Raw genomic sequence first — 16,847 nt, forward strand, 5'->3', positions numbered from 1 at the left:
TGCCCAGATGTGCTACCCTGAGTCAGGGGGACACCTCTCACTGACTCTAGCCATTACGTCATACTACCCTGGACAAAGGGTTGGGGCTCATAGACAATGAGAGGGACTGTCGATGATTCAGTGGCTGACTAGGAGGTATCCACTCCCTCGTGTAACTTCCCCTGAGAGACGGTGTGTGCATATGCTATGACAAACAATTTATGATGTCCAACATCACCATAATAATTCAGCTTAGGTATGTCTACACAGAACCCTAAAGTTGAAATAAGGGTACGTCTAGACTACAGAGTTTTGTCGACAGAAGTCTTGTCGACAGATACTGTCGACAAAGCTTCTGTCGACAAAGAGCGTCTACACTACATTCAGTTCTGTCGACAAAGCAAGGTGCTTTGTCGACATGGCAGTGTAGACGCAAGGACAGTTTACATGCAATAACACCTTCTGTCGACAGAACTCTGTCGACAGAAGGCGTTATGTCTCGTAAAATGAGGTTTACCAGCTTCGACAAAACTGCTGAGTTCTGTCGACGTTATGTCGACAGAACTCAGCGGTAGTGTAGACGCAGATATAGTTTTGTCGACAAAAGTCCACTTTTGTCGACAAAACTCTGTAGTCTAGACACACCCTAAGATACACAATTTGTGCTATGCAAATTGCGTATTTTATTTTGAATCTATTTTGAAATTTGGCATGTCTACACAGTGCCAAATTTAGAAATAATGCATTATTTCAAGACTTCCCTTAACCCTCATGGAATGGGGATTACAGGAATGCCAAAACAGCGCACTCATTTGAAATAATGGGCACCTTGTTAAGATGTGGTGTAGCTATTTTGGGATACCTCTGGTATCACAAAAGGGCTCTACTGTGTAGACTTATCCCTTCTGACTTGGATGACTGCCTCTTTGTTGATTCATGAAAGATAAAGAGAATGCCTATTTCTTTCTTTCCGCTTTGATTTTGCAGCAAAGACACAATAGTCATTAGAATATAAACTTTCCATAGCTCTCTTTTCAACCTTTCTAGCTACACATAAGGGATGGTATGGGATGGCAGAAGATTTTCACTGTTTTTACGTTTTGGCTCCCATTTCTTCATTTTAATAAACATATCATGTCCCCTTCCTCTACTGCAAAACTTCATCCATAGTGCACTTATGCTAGTTCTATAATAAAAAGTTCACCAAAAAAACATGTGGACAGTGTTTGTCTGGGGACAAGCTTCATAACTTCTCCATTCTGCTTCTGACTTTCCATGGCCAATAAAGTAGAATCTCCAAGAGCCCAAACTCAAATTCGCTATTCTAAAATAAAGGCTTCAAGTGTGATCTGTGGTTAAAACTGAGTCTAGACTTCCATCCTAAGCCCTAGTTTTTATTCTTCTCTAACTTTGGATGTAATTTGTTTGGAAACTTAGATATTTAAAACATGTAGAAAAAGATTTTTCCCCTTCCCAAAAAATTAAGAAAACTAGTTAATCTAAAAATTCTTTGCATCATTCTTAGTTCACATTGTGATAGGTTTGGGCATTGCAATGTTCTCAGATGTACTAATTTTCAAAATCTCCAGTGTAACAAGAAATGTTTGTTCCTATACTCAGTACAGGCATATCTCATGGATGGGGCATTTTCAAAGAGATTTTTAAGAATGCACATCCTAATGGACTACAGCCATATCAAATAGGAAGGAATGAGCCTAGACAAATAATTTTTACTATCTTCGGAAATGCCCTACCTGTTAGCTACTATTCTCTGATAATGCCCTCTTATTGTAGAGGACTACAGAAATTTGCTAGAATCAGAGAAAATGAGAGGGGGGAGGCAGATGGGAATAGGAGACAGGACTAGAAAGGGAAACCTGGAGAAGAAGGGGGACGATGAACACTGGTTTAAAAATGAAGCTGCAAATCTTAGAAATAATAGATTTTCTTGGATAATTTTCAATACTTCTTGATTTTGGTCAAACTTGCAAGAGGATAACTTTCCTGTTAGGATAAGTAGGGGACGATCTTGGCCAAGAATACAAAGTGGAGCTGTTTAAAAATATATTTTATAACAAATTTACTTCGCTTTTTTCAATCCTCAGAAAATGATTTCTATTTGGTTCAGCTCAAGTTGTGGGCAATTCCCACAAAATGATTTACTCATCGTTCCTAATTGCTTTTGACCTTGTTCACTTTGATCCTCAAAGGAAGGATAGTGAAACTGATTAGGACAAGGAAAATGAGTCTGATAATTTAAGAACCTCTTGCAATATGATTCCAAAATAAAGTCTGGCTTTAATTCAGTCCAAAAGATTTTAAAGAGAAAACATCACAATCTTCTAAATGATTTTGCAGCTTGTCACTTTAAAAAAAATGAGACTTGGGTTCCTAAGTTACTTAGCTGCTTTTGAAAAAGTTATCCTTTTTCAAAGGATACAACAGTATTATAACAACATTACTATTAAAACTCAAAAATTTGTTTCTAATGTGCACCTTTTATTGTCACTAGATTGTGCAGCCAAGTACCTTTGCCTTGCTTCAGGGAAAATGTCACATTTGTACTGATTTATTGGAGATATACATTATGCTAAAATAAATTGGACTGCAGTTTATTTTTCTGTTGGTTTTATTTTGGTTAACGTAAACATAACTGAATATTTTCTATGCACTTTGAAGATGAAAAGCCGAGAATCAAGTGCAAAGATAACTTTAAAATGGACCCTGCAATTGTAACTCACACACCTTGGGTGCATTTAGGCTGGCAAAATCTCGCTGCCTGTCTACACTGGCTGCGAGTAATTGTGCAAGAACATTGACTCTGTACTGTACAAAATCAGTGGTTCTTGCACAAATATTCCGATGCTCCCACTCAGGGATAAGCCCTCTTGCGCAAGTATTCTTGCACAAGAGGGCCAGTGTAGACAGCCAAGTTAATTTCTTGTGCAAGAAAGCCTGATGGCTAAAATGGCCATCAAATCTTTTGCGCAAAGGCACATGCCAGTATAGACGCTCTCTTGTGCAAATACTTTTAACAGAAAAACTTTTCTGTTAAAAGTATTTGCATAAAACCATGCCAGTCTAGATGCAGCCCTTCTGAGTGTTGTGAACTGTCCTATCTAGTGGCACTGAGACCACATCCAGACAAATCAATTTGTCCCACAGCCTTAGCTAATAGCCAGCTATCTTTTAGTTTATAGAGACTCATGCCCTAAGCTCCAGAGATCCCAGGTTGGATTCTGCTTATAGATAACCAGGGTCTGTCGGTGTCCCATGATATCCACACAAACTTATCAACAAGTTTATCTGTTCATTTGCCAAGCATGATAGGAGCTACAAGATTCAGGAACAGAAGATTCTAGACAGGGGCTGTGTCTACACTGGCACCCTTTTCCGGAAATACTTAAAACAGAACAGTTTTCCGTTATAAGTATTTCCGGAAAAAGCACGTCTACATTGGCAGGATGCTTTTCCGGAAAAGCACTTTTTCCGGAAAAGCGTCTGTGGCCAATGTAGACGCGCTTTTCCACAAAAAAGCCCCGATCGTCATTTTCGCGATCGGGGCTTTTTTGCGGAAAAGACTATTGTGCTGTCTACACTGGCCCTTTTCCGGAATAGTTTTTCCGGAAAAGGACTTCTGCCCGAACGGGAGCAGCATAGTTTTTCCGGAAAAGCACTGACAATTTTACAGTAGATCGTCATTGCTTTTCCAGAATAAGTGGCCCAGTGTAGACACAGCCAGGTAGTTTGAGACTTTAGAGAAAAAAAAATTAAGATATTTCTAAGATCTAAGAACTTGAATAACATGGGGCAGACATTGGCCTGACATTAGAATTCTTTGTACTATGTTGTGCAGGGGAGTTTATATCTTTGGAAGACCTGTATCTTGGGGTGACACTGGGAGCAGAGTCAATACACCTGTGCCTAGTCAGGGCTGGCTTTAGGCTGATTCAACTGATTCCTCCGAATTGGACCCTGTGCCTAAGAAGGCCCCGTGCCCTAAAGCTAGAAGTGTGCTGGCGTGCCTGGCACGCCGTGGGATGGGGCGTTGGCCCCGGAGGAGTACTGTGGTGGCTTCCTTGCGCCGCAGGAGGGGTGAGTTGAACGCAGGGGTTTCCCTGTGCCACAGAAGGAGGGGTCAGCCCCGGGGTTTGGCGGAAAGGTGGGACATGACTCTGCCCTGTAGCTGGGGATTTAAAGGGGCTGTGACTCTTTTTTGTGTGTGCGGTGTTCTTTTTTTTTTTTTTTTTTCTTTTCTTTTGCTCAACAAAAAATCCTGGCTTTTGGGGCCCCGTCGAAACTGTTTGAATTGGGCCCTGCACTTTCTAAAGCCGGCCCTGTACCTAGTCACCTGACCCCAATTAAGTTTAAGAGAGCAAGTGGACTTGGAAGAAAAAGGAAACCCAGTGAATCAGAGTTAGGAAGCCTAGAGCACCAGCATGCCTTGGACAGAGCTATTCTGACAAGGAGAAAAGCTTGGGATGATGATGTCCTAAAAATGCAGCATAGAAACAGGACTATCAGTGTTGCTTGGGAGACAAGGCAATGAGAACCTGAGAGGTAAATGGATAAAGTCCTTTGGCATTTGTAGCTCTGGGTTAGCTGGAGAACTGGTTTTATTTAAATTTGGACAGTAAACTTGCTTAAGAGACTCTGGGGATGGCAGTGAAAGCTGTGGGGAAGCCTGATCTTGTTACAACCTGAAGCATGTTAAAGATGTTGATCTGCAACTTTGTACATGGCCCTGTTTTTGCTGTCAATGGTCTTCTCATTAAAATTCAATTTTCTGGTGCAGCTTTACTTATAGGTATTTTTGAAAATGTATGTATAAAATGCTAAGCCTAAGATAAATAGGGAACTAACAGCAGCAGCTTACAGCACAATAAAATGCTGTGCAATTATTTTCTATTACTATAATATAGGACCATTTGTAACAGCTAAAAGTGCAATTATACTTTCCCCTGTTTAATGCTTGTGCTCTATTCATTCAGTGTGCCAAACCTTCCAGTTACGTTATATGAAAGCCTCAATGAGAGAGATACGGGGGGGGGGAGGGGGGGGAGGAGGAACAGACTAACAATAAGAGTTAAATAGTAATAGAGAGGTAGATGTGTTAGTCTGATCTTGCTAAAACAAAAGGAAAAACTATGTAGCACTTTAAAGACTAACAAGATGGTGTAATAGGTGATGAGCTTTCATGGGCCAGACCCACTTCCTCAGATCATATTCTGGAAGAGAATTGGCATGACCATATATACCAAAGGAATACATACATATATGGAATTCCTTTGGTATATATGGTCATGCCAATTCTCTTTCAGAATATGATCTGAGGAAGTGGGTCTGGCCCACGAAAGCTCATCACCTATTACACCATCTTGTTAGTCTTTAAAGTGCTACATAGTTTTTCCTCTTGTTTTAATAAGAGTTAAAAGGTAACTACAATACAAAGTGATCAAGGGCCTGATCCTTGTCTACCCCCCATGCCTACTTCAGTGGAATATAGAATATGTAAGTGTATAGTACCCTTAGTATGGGTATAAATAGCAGTGTAGACCATGCACCAGGGTTTAGGTGAATACTTACCCTATATGGCTGTTTAGTTGCCCATGCTGGTTCTCCCTATCTACACTGCAATATTTAGTAGGATAGTGTCCTATTGCCTCCTTACTTCTGGAGGCCTTCCCTGCTGCTCTCTGGCAGCAGGTGTTAAATGCCTTTCCCTGCAGCCTTCCTACACCAGCCTTTCCTTATTTTCAGGTGTTATGTGAGGTTGTGGCTGCTGGACCCAGCTGCAGCCCGAGGCTTGGCCCTGCTCCCAGTTCTTGGGAGTGGCAGGAGGTGTGGCTAGGGTAAAGTACGACATAGCACCCCCATTATAAAGTATTCCAGCACCCTGGCTGCTGCCTCTCTTCACAGCCTTTCAGTGACACATGTGGCTACACATGCTGCTGCCAGAAGTGTGTAGACCTAGCTTATGTGATCTGACAACAGCTGACACATCTCAAGAGGTGTTTCCTTATGATACTGGAACCTAAGAATATTAAAGTTGTCAGGGATGCAGATTCACTACTGAATAAAAACTTTAATTTAAATTGTCTTGTTATATTAGACCACAGAAATAGTACAAGATAGACATCTTATTCTAAGCATACTGATGTAACACGTAGGCAAATTTGTTCAGAAAAACAATGAAAGACAAGACAATTAAAATGTCCTAATGTGCCCGATCACAGGTAGGCTACGTCTACACTGGCATGAATTTCCGGAAATGCTTAAAACGGAATACATTCCGTTTTCAGCTTTTCCGGAAAAGGAGCGTCTACATTGGCCACGGAGTTTCCGCGATAACGATGCGCTTTTCCGGAAAAGCGCGTCTACATTGGCGGCGCGCTTTTCCGGAAAAGCAAAAAGCCCGGAACCATTTTGAAAAGGGCAAAGGCCACCAGACCTTTCCGGGGGCGGGGCCGGAGCTCCGTCCAGACGCGTGGTTAAAGGGGTCTCGCCGGGCAGCCGTTTGTCTCGTGCTCCCGTGCCTTGTGACCTCTGCCAGAGACTGGCACCCTTCACAGGGTCGGTGGTTGCCCTGTGAGTTTTGGGGACACCACCCTTTGGCCCCCCACCAGCTTTTCCTGGCATTTTATTTTTTCTGCTCTGCACTGTCTGCTATGGAGCCGTGGATGGCCATGTACCTGCTCGGGCCCCTGTTAGACCTGTACAGGTGCCTGGAGCTCGTGCTGCAGGCTGGTGCCCTGCTGTACACATACCAGGAGGCAGAGATTGCCTTGGACTCCCTCACCAGGGAGGTCCTGGCAACCGCGTGGCATCAGCACCCAACGATAGACCGGCCCATTTGGACTTTGGAAACGAGCACCGACTGGTGGGACCGTGTGGTCCTCGGACGATGGGACGACTACCAGTGGGTCCGGAATTTCCGAATGAGAAAGCGGACCTTTTTGATGCTGTGCACCTGGCTGACCCCCGCGCTGCAGAGAACCGCCACCCGGCTGCGGGCACCCATCCCCGTCAACAAGAGGGTTGCCATCGCGCTGTGGAAGCTGGCCACACCGGACAGCTACCGCTCGGTGGCACACCAGTTCGGGGTGGGAAGATCCACCGTTGGTGTTATCGTCATCCAGGTAAGTCCCAGGGGGAGTGAGATGGGGGGAGGGTGCTCCACTCCAGGCCCAGGGACACCCAAGACTCCAGGCTGGGTCGCTCAGGGGTTTCGACCATCCCTCCCTTGCACCGGCCCACTGGTGGGGGGGGGCGGGGGCGAGGGGGGCCCTGTGTGTGTGTGTGTGTGTGTGTGTGTGTGTGTGTGTGTGTGTGTGTGTACAGAGGGAATCAAGGGGGAGACCCAAGGGAGCGCACACTCACCCCTGGCTGTATGTAATGTGTTCCCTTGTGTTTCTCTGCACCCTTCTGCAGGTCGTCCACGCCATCAACGACGTCCTGCTGCCAAGAATCATCCGCCTGCGCGACGTCGATGAGACCATGGCCGGCTTCGCTGCCCTCGGGTTCCCCAACTGCGGGGGAGCCCTGGACGCCACCCACATCGCCATCCGGGCCCCGGAGCATCGAGCGGGCCATTTCATGAACCGCAAGGGGTACTGCTCCATCGTCCTGCAAGCCCTCGTGGATCACCGGGGTCGCTTCCTGGACATCTACGGCGGCTGGTCCGGCCGGGCACACGACGCCCGCATCCTCCGGAACTCAGGACTGTTTCAGAGGTTGGAGGCGGGCACCTACTTCCCCCGGCGGGACTTGACTGTCGGGAATGTGCCGATGCCCATCTGCATCGTCGGGGATGCGGCCTACCCCCTGATGCCCTGGCTCATGCGGCCCTACACGGGGCAGCCGGACCAGAACCGGGCCCGGTTCAACGACCGCCTCAACCGGGCCCGAAACCCAGTGGAGCTGGCGTTTGGACGGTTAAAAGCCCGCTTCCGTTGTTTGCTCACCCGTCTCGACATGGGTGAGCAGAATGCAACAGAAGTGCTGGCCGCGTGCTGCGTGCTCCACAATATTGTGGAGCGCAGTGGGGAGGCCTTCCTCCCTGCATGGGTGGCAGCTGAGGCACAGACCTTGGACCAGCCCGACACAGCTGCCATCCGCCAGGCGCGCCAGGAGGCGGTGCGCATTAGAGAGGCCCTGGTGGACATGTTTGCCCAAGCCCCGTAGCAGGGTCGCTTGGGTCACCCCAGAGTACTCCGTCCCAGCTCCTACCCTTCCCCACCTCCTCCCCTTACCTCCCCCCTCCCCATAGTATAGTAAAGCGTCGGGTCACAGCACATCGCGGCCGTCATCGAGTCTGTTCGTCGGGTGCGTCGGGTGTAGTTAGGGTTTTTCTTTTAAGTTAGGCTAGGGTTTAGGCCACCATCGCCGTCCTGAGGAACAGCCAACAGGATTTGGGACTTGTGTCGAAGGGTTACATCAGTGCCATCTTCAATGGATCTCCTGGCTGTTCCTCTCCTGAGGCCCGGAAGGCCCAAAGGACTGACATGGCCAGGAACACCACAGTCATCCGTCGAGGGATCTCCTGGCTGTTCCTCTCCTGAGGCCCGGAAGGACCAAAGGATCGAGGTGGCCAGCAACACCACAGTCATCCGTCGAGGGATCTCCTGGCTGTTCCTCTCCTGAGGCCCGGAAGGACCAAAGGATCGAGGTGGCCAGCAACACCACAATCGTCCTCCCTGCGCCTAACTTATGTTTTTGAATGTGTACTGTACTGCATATTGTAACCATTTTTTTCTGCTTGTTTGTTGCTATGTAAATATAGTTTCTGGTTTACATCTTTACTGAAAAGTCTCAATTATTTCTTTATGCGCCGCGAACCAATGACCACTGAAAAAGCCCCCCCCCCCCCCCCCCCCGGTGATAGAGTCATGAATTTGTTGTCCACAGTTGTAACCCTCTTTAAATTGAAGTGGCTAATTGGCATCTCACATAATTTCTGTACAGTTACTAGAGGAACACAATAACCACACAAGATTGAAATGAAAACAGAACTTTTTATTTACAAAGGGGGGGGGGGAGCTTTAACTGCGAGAAGGAGGGGGGGACCTTTAACTGCGAGAAGGAGGGGGGGGAGCTTTAACTGCGAGAAGGAGGGGGGGACCTTTAACTGCGAGAAGGAGGGGGGGCAGTTACTGGGACGGGTGGCCCCTGCGAGCGCCCCTCTGGGGGCGGACCTGCCCACGCTGGGCAGACCGCGTTGGGGCAGCCTGCACGCTGAGGTGCCCACGAGTAGGAGCACGAGTAGGAGCACGAGTAGAAGCACGAGTAGGAGCACGAGTAGGAGCACGGTCTTCAGGGTCAGGGTCAGGAGCATGAGTAGGGTCAGGGTCAGGAGCATGAGCAGGGTCAGGGTCAGGAGCATGAGCATGAGCAGGAGCAGGAGCATGAGCAGGAGCAGGAGCAGGAGCAGGAGCAGGAGCAGGAGCAGGAGCAGGAGCAGGAGCAGGAGCAGGAGCAGGAGCAGGAGCATGAGCAGGGTCAGGGTCAGGAGCAGGAGCAGGAGCATGAGCAGGGTCAGGGTCAGGAGCATGAGCAGGAGCAGGAGCAGGAGCAGGAGCTGGGAGAGGAGCAGGGATAGGAGGGGGCATGGGCTGTGCTCCCGGAGGGATGGCGGGGGCATGCGGTCCGGCCATGCCATAGTGGATGGCATGTATTAAATGTGCCGTCAGGGTGCCCATTGTGGCACGCATCTCGCGGCATTCCTCCAGGAACGCAGCCCATCCCTCCTGCCGCCACTCCTGGTCCCCCTGCACACGCTCCGCAATGGAGGTCTGGATCCCCTCCACCGCGGTGACATGACGCCGAAGCAGCTGGTCCCGGTGTCGGAGCCTGGTCCTCCGGGCTTGGGCAGCTGGGGGTGCCGCTGCTGCTGGAGTCGCTGGTCTGGTGCTGGGTCCCGCTGCAGGGAAGAGAAGAAAGGACGGGTCAGTCAGGCAGGCCATCCACTGTCCCCACACTTCCATGCCCTCCACCCCAGAGCCCCAGGTGACCGCACAGTTGTGGCTTGGGCCCACTCAGTTCCCCTCCTGCTCCCGGGGGGTGTTGTATGTTGGCAAGAAGGACCACCCCTGGGAGTAGGGTCCTCCCTGCAGTATTGTAAGCACCGGTCTGTATCCTGGCTCCGTGCAGGGCAGGAGGGTGCTTGTGCTGCGTTCACCTGTGGAACTCCCTGCCGGTGGACACTGTGAAAAGCTTAGGGCTAATCACTGGTGTTTGACAGGGAGCGAGATGCATCCCCACGCAGTGCCTGGGAGCACACCTGTCAGTGGCGGTCTGGGCTCTCAGATCCCATTTTTGCGTGCGATATCTCCTGGTCAGAACCAGAAAGGGTGACTGGGTGGGGGGATGTCCCATCCTTGCAGCAAAACTCAGGGGCCCATCTCCCTCCCACTATCCCTCCCGCAAGCCTGGTAGCCCAGGGACAGGTGTGGCCGCAGTGGGGACTTCCCTCGGGGAACCTGCCAAGGCACTGGGAGCAGGTGAGCGGCTCGGTGGCGGTCCACAGTCACAGGACTGTGACGCTGCACTTATCCCAGGAGCAGCTGGCTGTGCCTCACAGCCAGGCCTGGGACAGTGTGCCATTCCCTGTGCTGCACCCCTTGGTGGAGCAGCAGGCTCTGGGCTGAGTCCCTCGGGCCCTGGCCGGTTCCAGCCGGCATCCACCCTTCCCCCTGATCCCGCTGAAATGTGTGTGAGAAGCACGGTCCCAGCCGTGCCCGCAGCTGCCTGCCACGGCCACCTGCCGCTCAGTCACCAGGCTGCACGTGGTTGCACGTGCTGCTAACTGCCGCATGCTATGCAGCGTGCAGCTCACGTGGCCTGAGTGACATGCTCTCCCCTTCCCCCCTCCGGACACTTGGGTCTCACTCCCCCCCGCCCTCCGCCCCCCGCCCTTTGGGAGTGTAACCTTCAAAGACTCACCAGTGGGTTCCTCCCCGGCCACAGAGGAGCTGCTGGAGGGGGCCTGCTGGGTGGCAACGCTGGCCTCCTCTCCCGAAGCGCCGCCGCTGTCGTCTTCCTCCTCCGGTTCGGTGGGACGAATGATCGGGGGGTGCTGGCAGGTGTCAACGGGGACAGCTGGGCCTTGCGGGGCTGGCTCGCCCAAAAATGAGTTCAGCCGCTCAAAATAGGGGCAGGCATCAGGCCCTGCTCCCCTCCCCTCCGTGGCCCGCACGTACCCCAGCCGCAACTCCTTAACCTTCGAGCGGACCTGCTCGCAGTTGCGGCTGGGGTGCCCTTGCTGGGCGAGGTTCCGGGCCATCCGGGTGTACAGCTCAGCATTCCGGCGGCGGGACTGTAGGTCATGGAGACCCTCCTCCTCCTCCCACAGGTCCAGGAGGGCCTCCAGCTCCCTGGGGGTCCAGGATGGGGCCCTGCGCTTCCGGCCCCTGGGGGCTTCCTCCTCTGCCCCGGGTGACGGTGGCTGACCACCTCGAGCTGCCATGCCTCCGCTGAGGTGGCTGGGCAGCACACTTGCCACGTCGCAGAGCTGGGAAGGGAGGTCTCTGAGGGCCTCCTGCCACGTGCGGTCAGTAGCGTGCTGGCTCTTTAAGCCCTCGGGTAATGCGGAAGTCCGTGGCTTCTACGGGGTCTCCCGCCGTCCAAACCGCTTTTTTCCGTGTCTTCTGCTTTTCCGGAAAAGCTGTCTACACTGGCCCTTTTCCGGAAAAGCTTTTCCGGAAAAAGGACTTATGCCCGAGCGGGAGCATCGTACGGTTTCCGGAATAGCGGCTGATTTTGTACAGTACAGCATCGTTGCTTTTCCGGAAATTCAAGGGCCAGTGTAGACAGCTCGCGGCTTATTCCGGAAAAGCGGCTGATTCTCCGGAATAAGTGGCCCAGTGTAGACACACCCGTATTGTCTTGTTCTTGGAAGTTACAAGTTAGAACCAATCTTGGAACATGAGATTTATGGCTTTCCATCATGCTGTAGCACTGATCTTTTCATTAAAAATTAAAATGTGGGATAGTATTGTCAACTCTAAAGTTATGATCTAGTTCTCTTGGGTAATTCCAAAAAGTGAGGATGGAGTTGATTATCCTATGTGCCTCCTAAACTTAATATTTTGTTAAGTTCTGTCTTTAGAGACCCAGAAAACATCATATACACACAGTTCTCCAGATGCGATATAGAAACTGCATCATACAAATACCCCATTGGCTGTGTCTAGACTGGCCAGTTTTTCTGTAAAATCAGCCGCTTTTCCGGAAAAACTTGCCAGCTGTCTACACTGGTCGCTTGAATTTCCGCAAAAGCACTGACGATCTCATGTAAGATTGTCAGTGCTTTTTGCGGAAATACTATGCTGCTCCCGTTCGGGCAAAAGTCCCTTTTGGGCAAAAGTTTTGCGCAAAAGGGCCAGTGTAGACAGCTGAGATTTGTTTTGCGCAAAAAAGCCCCGATCGCGAAAATGGTGATTGGGGCTTTTTTGCGCAAAAGCATGTCTAGATTGGCCACGGACGCTTTTCCACAGAAAGTGCTTTTGCGGAAAAGCATCCGTGCCAATGTAGACGCTCTTTTCCGAAAATGCTTTTAACTGAAAACTTTTCCGTTAAAAGCATTTCTGGAAAATCATGCCAATCTAGACGTACCCATTTTGTATTGTATGTAAATGGTAATTGCTTGTGTTAAAGGAACTGGACTGAAGCACATGTTCTAATTAAAGGTTCTTGAACATATATCATACGCCTTATTTTAAAAGCAGTTTGATATTTTCTGCTTAATTTAGCATTTTGTGCACTCTACAAGGGGCAAAAAGGTATTTTTACATCCACCAGCCTTCCCGTTTTAAGCATACCCCAGTTGATTGTATTAGGACCTAATCATTTGTACTTATCTGAAAACATGTAAAGGAACAATTCTTTAAATACACTGGAAATCTATGTCACACTGTGCCTCCCATTCTTGTAAGGGTTTTGTGAGTAGTGTTGATTTATTTTCTTTTTGTCCAATAATCTAAATCAGAATAGCTAACAGTGTTAATGAAATGAATGTTCAACATTGCCTATCACTTTCTCCAAAACAGAAACAATTTGACACAGGACATCTGTATGGATGTACAAAATTTAAATAGTGAGGTGGGTTTTTTTTTACATAATGTAAACTAAAAGTTTTCTAATCCTTTCATCTGTTTCTTTTTCCCCTTCCACATGTCATGCATTCCGTCCACGTTAATTCTGTATTTTTCTTAGATTTGCTTTCTTGTGTTTATTTCCTTTATCTCTTCTCTACCAAAAAGAGTGAAAAAAGTAATTTCCATTCCCCATAAGACGAGTGGTCTAGTTTCTCCAGTAGCTTGTTAATGGTTAAGGGCTAGATACAGATGCTTTGGAGGGAGGCTCAAGAAACCTCTTAGGATATATCCTATGTGGTAAAGAAAAGCTTTGGGCTAGCCCTTGCCTGCTACACAGCAATGATTAATCAGCAGTTTAGAGGGAACACTGATTCTAAGTAACTCAGAAGAGTAATGGAATTGAACTGCTGAGGAAAGTATACCTATAATAATAGAATTAATACAAAGTTGCTGAAGTGCAATACATGAAATACATGGTGCAGGGTCAGTAAGTAAGCCTCAGTCATGCAGATGTCAGAGAAATTATAAAGATGTTAATCCCCCAGAGAAAAACTCTACAGAGCTTGTGAGGAATGTACTGTTAGGCCAATGCATATTTAAACCAACTCTTGGCAATATGCCAGTGTGACAGTATTTTGACCTGCAGAAAGTCATAATGTATTAGATGGATGCTTCAAAGGATGAACTTGAACTAGGCATAATCAGAAAAAGATGGTGCTTGCCTGATGTTGTATGTTTCCACTACAGAGCAGCATTATATGTGAATAGGGGACCTGAAACTGCTCCCACCTAAGTCAAAGTTCCAAGAATTGAAAAACAATGAGGAAAAAGTATGTGTATACAGACACTTCCAGCCCCCTCCGTCCCCGAGGCCCGGCCTTAGGGCAAGGTGAGTAAGACGGTTGCCTTGAGCTCTGTGCTGCCCGGCGCCCACCCACCTGGCTGCTAGCTCACTGCCCTGGCTGGGCAGCCAACCACAATATGCTGCCTTGGGCCCCGCAAACTCTTTGTCTGCCCACCCCCCCACAGTAATATCTAAAAACGAATAGGCAAAGTATGAAACAATAAAACCTTGAACTGTAAATAGATGTTTAATCATAGAGATAAAAGAACAAGGCTCACAATTTTATTCACGTTCAGGGGTTTTGAGGATTTTACAAATACTGTATATAACTTTCCCCACATTTGATAGCTCACTTATTTGGTTTTGCAGCCCTTTCATATTACACCATGGGGCCATAACGCTGTACTAAATATTGAAATTACATAGGATGAGTTTGTCTGCTTCATACTTACTGAGCGATGCAAAGCAGCCAGCACATAGACGAGCATACTGCCAAATCTGGCCCATGGTAATTTAATGTAAGTGGTATTATTGGGAGTTATATGTGCAAAATAAGAAAAGAAACACAATACACTTTTAAAATCATCTATTTTCTCTTATATACATTTTTTATCTTATTTTTTATTTTCATTAACATTCATTGTCACTTTACGTTTTTGATTGCTGAAACAGCAAATCCCAGACACTTAGCTTTAATTGCAAAGTTTAATTGCAGGGTGTGATGGATAGGAGGAATACTGTCCTTTTCTGGGTATCCCAGCATTCAGTGACGAAAGGGCTAAACTCAGGTAACAGGAGGTGTTGGCAGGGAGACAAGAGAACCAATGGGAGAAATTAAAGCAACCCTACTTGCTTTTTTTCTTTGTGTGAGCTTAAGCCAGGAGATGGGGGAACAAGATGAAGCACAGATATGTCAGTAGATGGGGAATGTCTATTTGGATGTGATTAAATTATTTTTTGTTTGGTTTAACTTCTCTGTGCTAAGTCCATGTGTCCCGTCCCCCCCCTCCCCCCGCCCCATCTCCCCATCCATTATAATTTTAAATTGAATCCCAGGGATAAAATTATCTGGTTTTAATTTGTTCTATTCTCAGTTGCTTTTAAACACCTAACCGAGGCGGATGAGGGTTTTGTGGGGCCCAGGGCGGCACAATTTCGCGGGGCTCTCCCTTTGACATGACGCATGCGCCGTGGCACCACGGCGCATGCGCGGGGCTTCTTGAAGCGCGAGGCCCGGGGCAGCCACCCTGCTCATCCTGCCCTATATCCACCGCTGCACCTAGCAACAAAGTATGCTTTATCAGGTATATATTTTTGTTCTGTTAATAAAATCACCTTTTTTAAGGCTATGATTTGTTTCTTGCATCCTGGAAGGTAATAGAAGCAAAATGCAGGACAATGTAGCACTTTAAAGACTAACAAGATGGTTTATTAGATGATGAGCTTTCGTGGGCCAGACCCACTTCCTCAGATCAAAGGTAATAGGAGGTCTGTGTATGCATGCCTAAGATTGAGAGGTAAGCTATCAGAGATTTCCATTTGTATTTTCAAGCTTTTTTGTTATAGAAGAGCTTGCAGTACCCCTCTGGAAGAAGTTCCCAAGTGATTTCTTCTTGGGCTCATGAAGAAAGGTTTGTTTGTTTTTTTTAACTTGGTGGTGGCAGCTACCTCCCAAGGTCAGGGAATTTGTGACCTTGGGGAGCTTTCAAGCAGAAGCCTGGAAAGGCAAAGTACTGTATTGTTAAGGGCTCTTGTGAGTCCCCACCTTCTGCATTTGAAGTGCCAGAGTGGGGAACAGCCTTGACATAGGGTAAATACAATTTATTTTCACTTTTAATTATGTGCTAATAAAAATATTGCAATGACCTTATATATGTTAAAAGTAGTCTTAGCAGATCATGGACTTCTTTTATTTCACTGTCAAATTTCACAGCTTAGAAAGTATGAGCAAGCAGGCATCACTCATACTGCACTCTTTACCTCTGTGTGTATAATCTAAGTAAATTAGATCTTGTTACCTCTGCAAAAGTTACTTTTATCTTAGTAGTTTATTCAGTGAAGATGAAATTCTTTGCTGTGCAAAGGGTCAGCAGAAAGCTAAATTCCAACTCATGGTCTATTTTGAAATTTTAAGTGGGAATTAAATAGTGTAAACCTTGTGTGTCCTGCACAGGAGTGAATTCAATCCAAAAGGAGGAACAAATGAAAGACAATACTGGGAGTTCTTGATATTCATGCATAGTATCACTGGTTTCGTCAGACTAGGATCTAACTTCATTTTGCAGTGGATGCCATGATTTGCCAATATTATAGACTTGCCCTATTTCATCCTGACTCCATGCAAAACAAATAGCATCTGATAAAATCTCTTTAGTGACTATATGGAAAACATTTCACACATCAGATATTGATCGTGCACGGTGGCCAAGCATAAGAGAATTTTCTGGGATCAATTAATTAATGATTCCATCTAGTTACAAGGCACTTTTCATCAAAGTACCATCAATCAATTTGGAACATTAATTAATAAGGTACCCTTGTGAACTAGGTGGTATTATATTTAGTTTACAGATGAGTAAACTAAGGCAGAAAGAAGTTGAGTAATTTGTTTAAAATCACACAGCAAGTCAATGGCAAAGCCAGGAGAAAAATGTTGTCTAATAACTTGGGTAAAATCCAGCCAAATAGCAATGTTAGCCTGATCAGGGCATGAAGGTAAAGAAAGAACATGACTTTTTTTTTCTTGGAGGAGGGCTTCTATTGGTATTTTTTTATTTGGGTATACAGGCTCAAACTATATGTATTATGGCATTTTTTAAAAGGTTACATGCAGATTGCAGATATTTCATTCTTGTGACTGTTCTTTTTACCTTCCATATAAGAAAGCTCCTCATCTTTGTGTAGTTCCCTTTTTTAAATTAAATGCTACT

Source organism: Pelodiscus sinensis, chromosome 1 (assembly GCF_052426305.1).
Source record: "Pelodiscus sinensis isolate ZL-2025 chromosome 1, ASM5242630v1, whole genome shotgun sequence".
Lineage (NCBI taxonomy): Eukaryota > Metazoa > Chordata > Testudines > Trionychidae > Pelodiscus > Pelodiscus sinensis.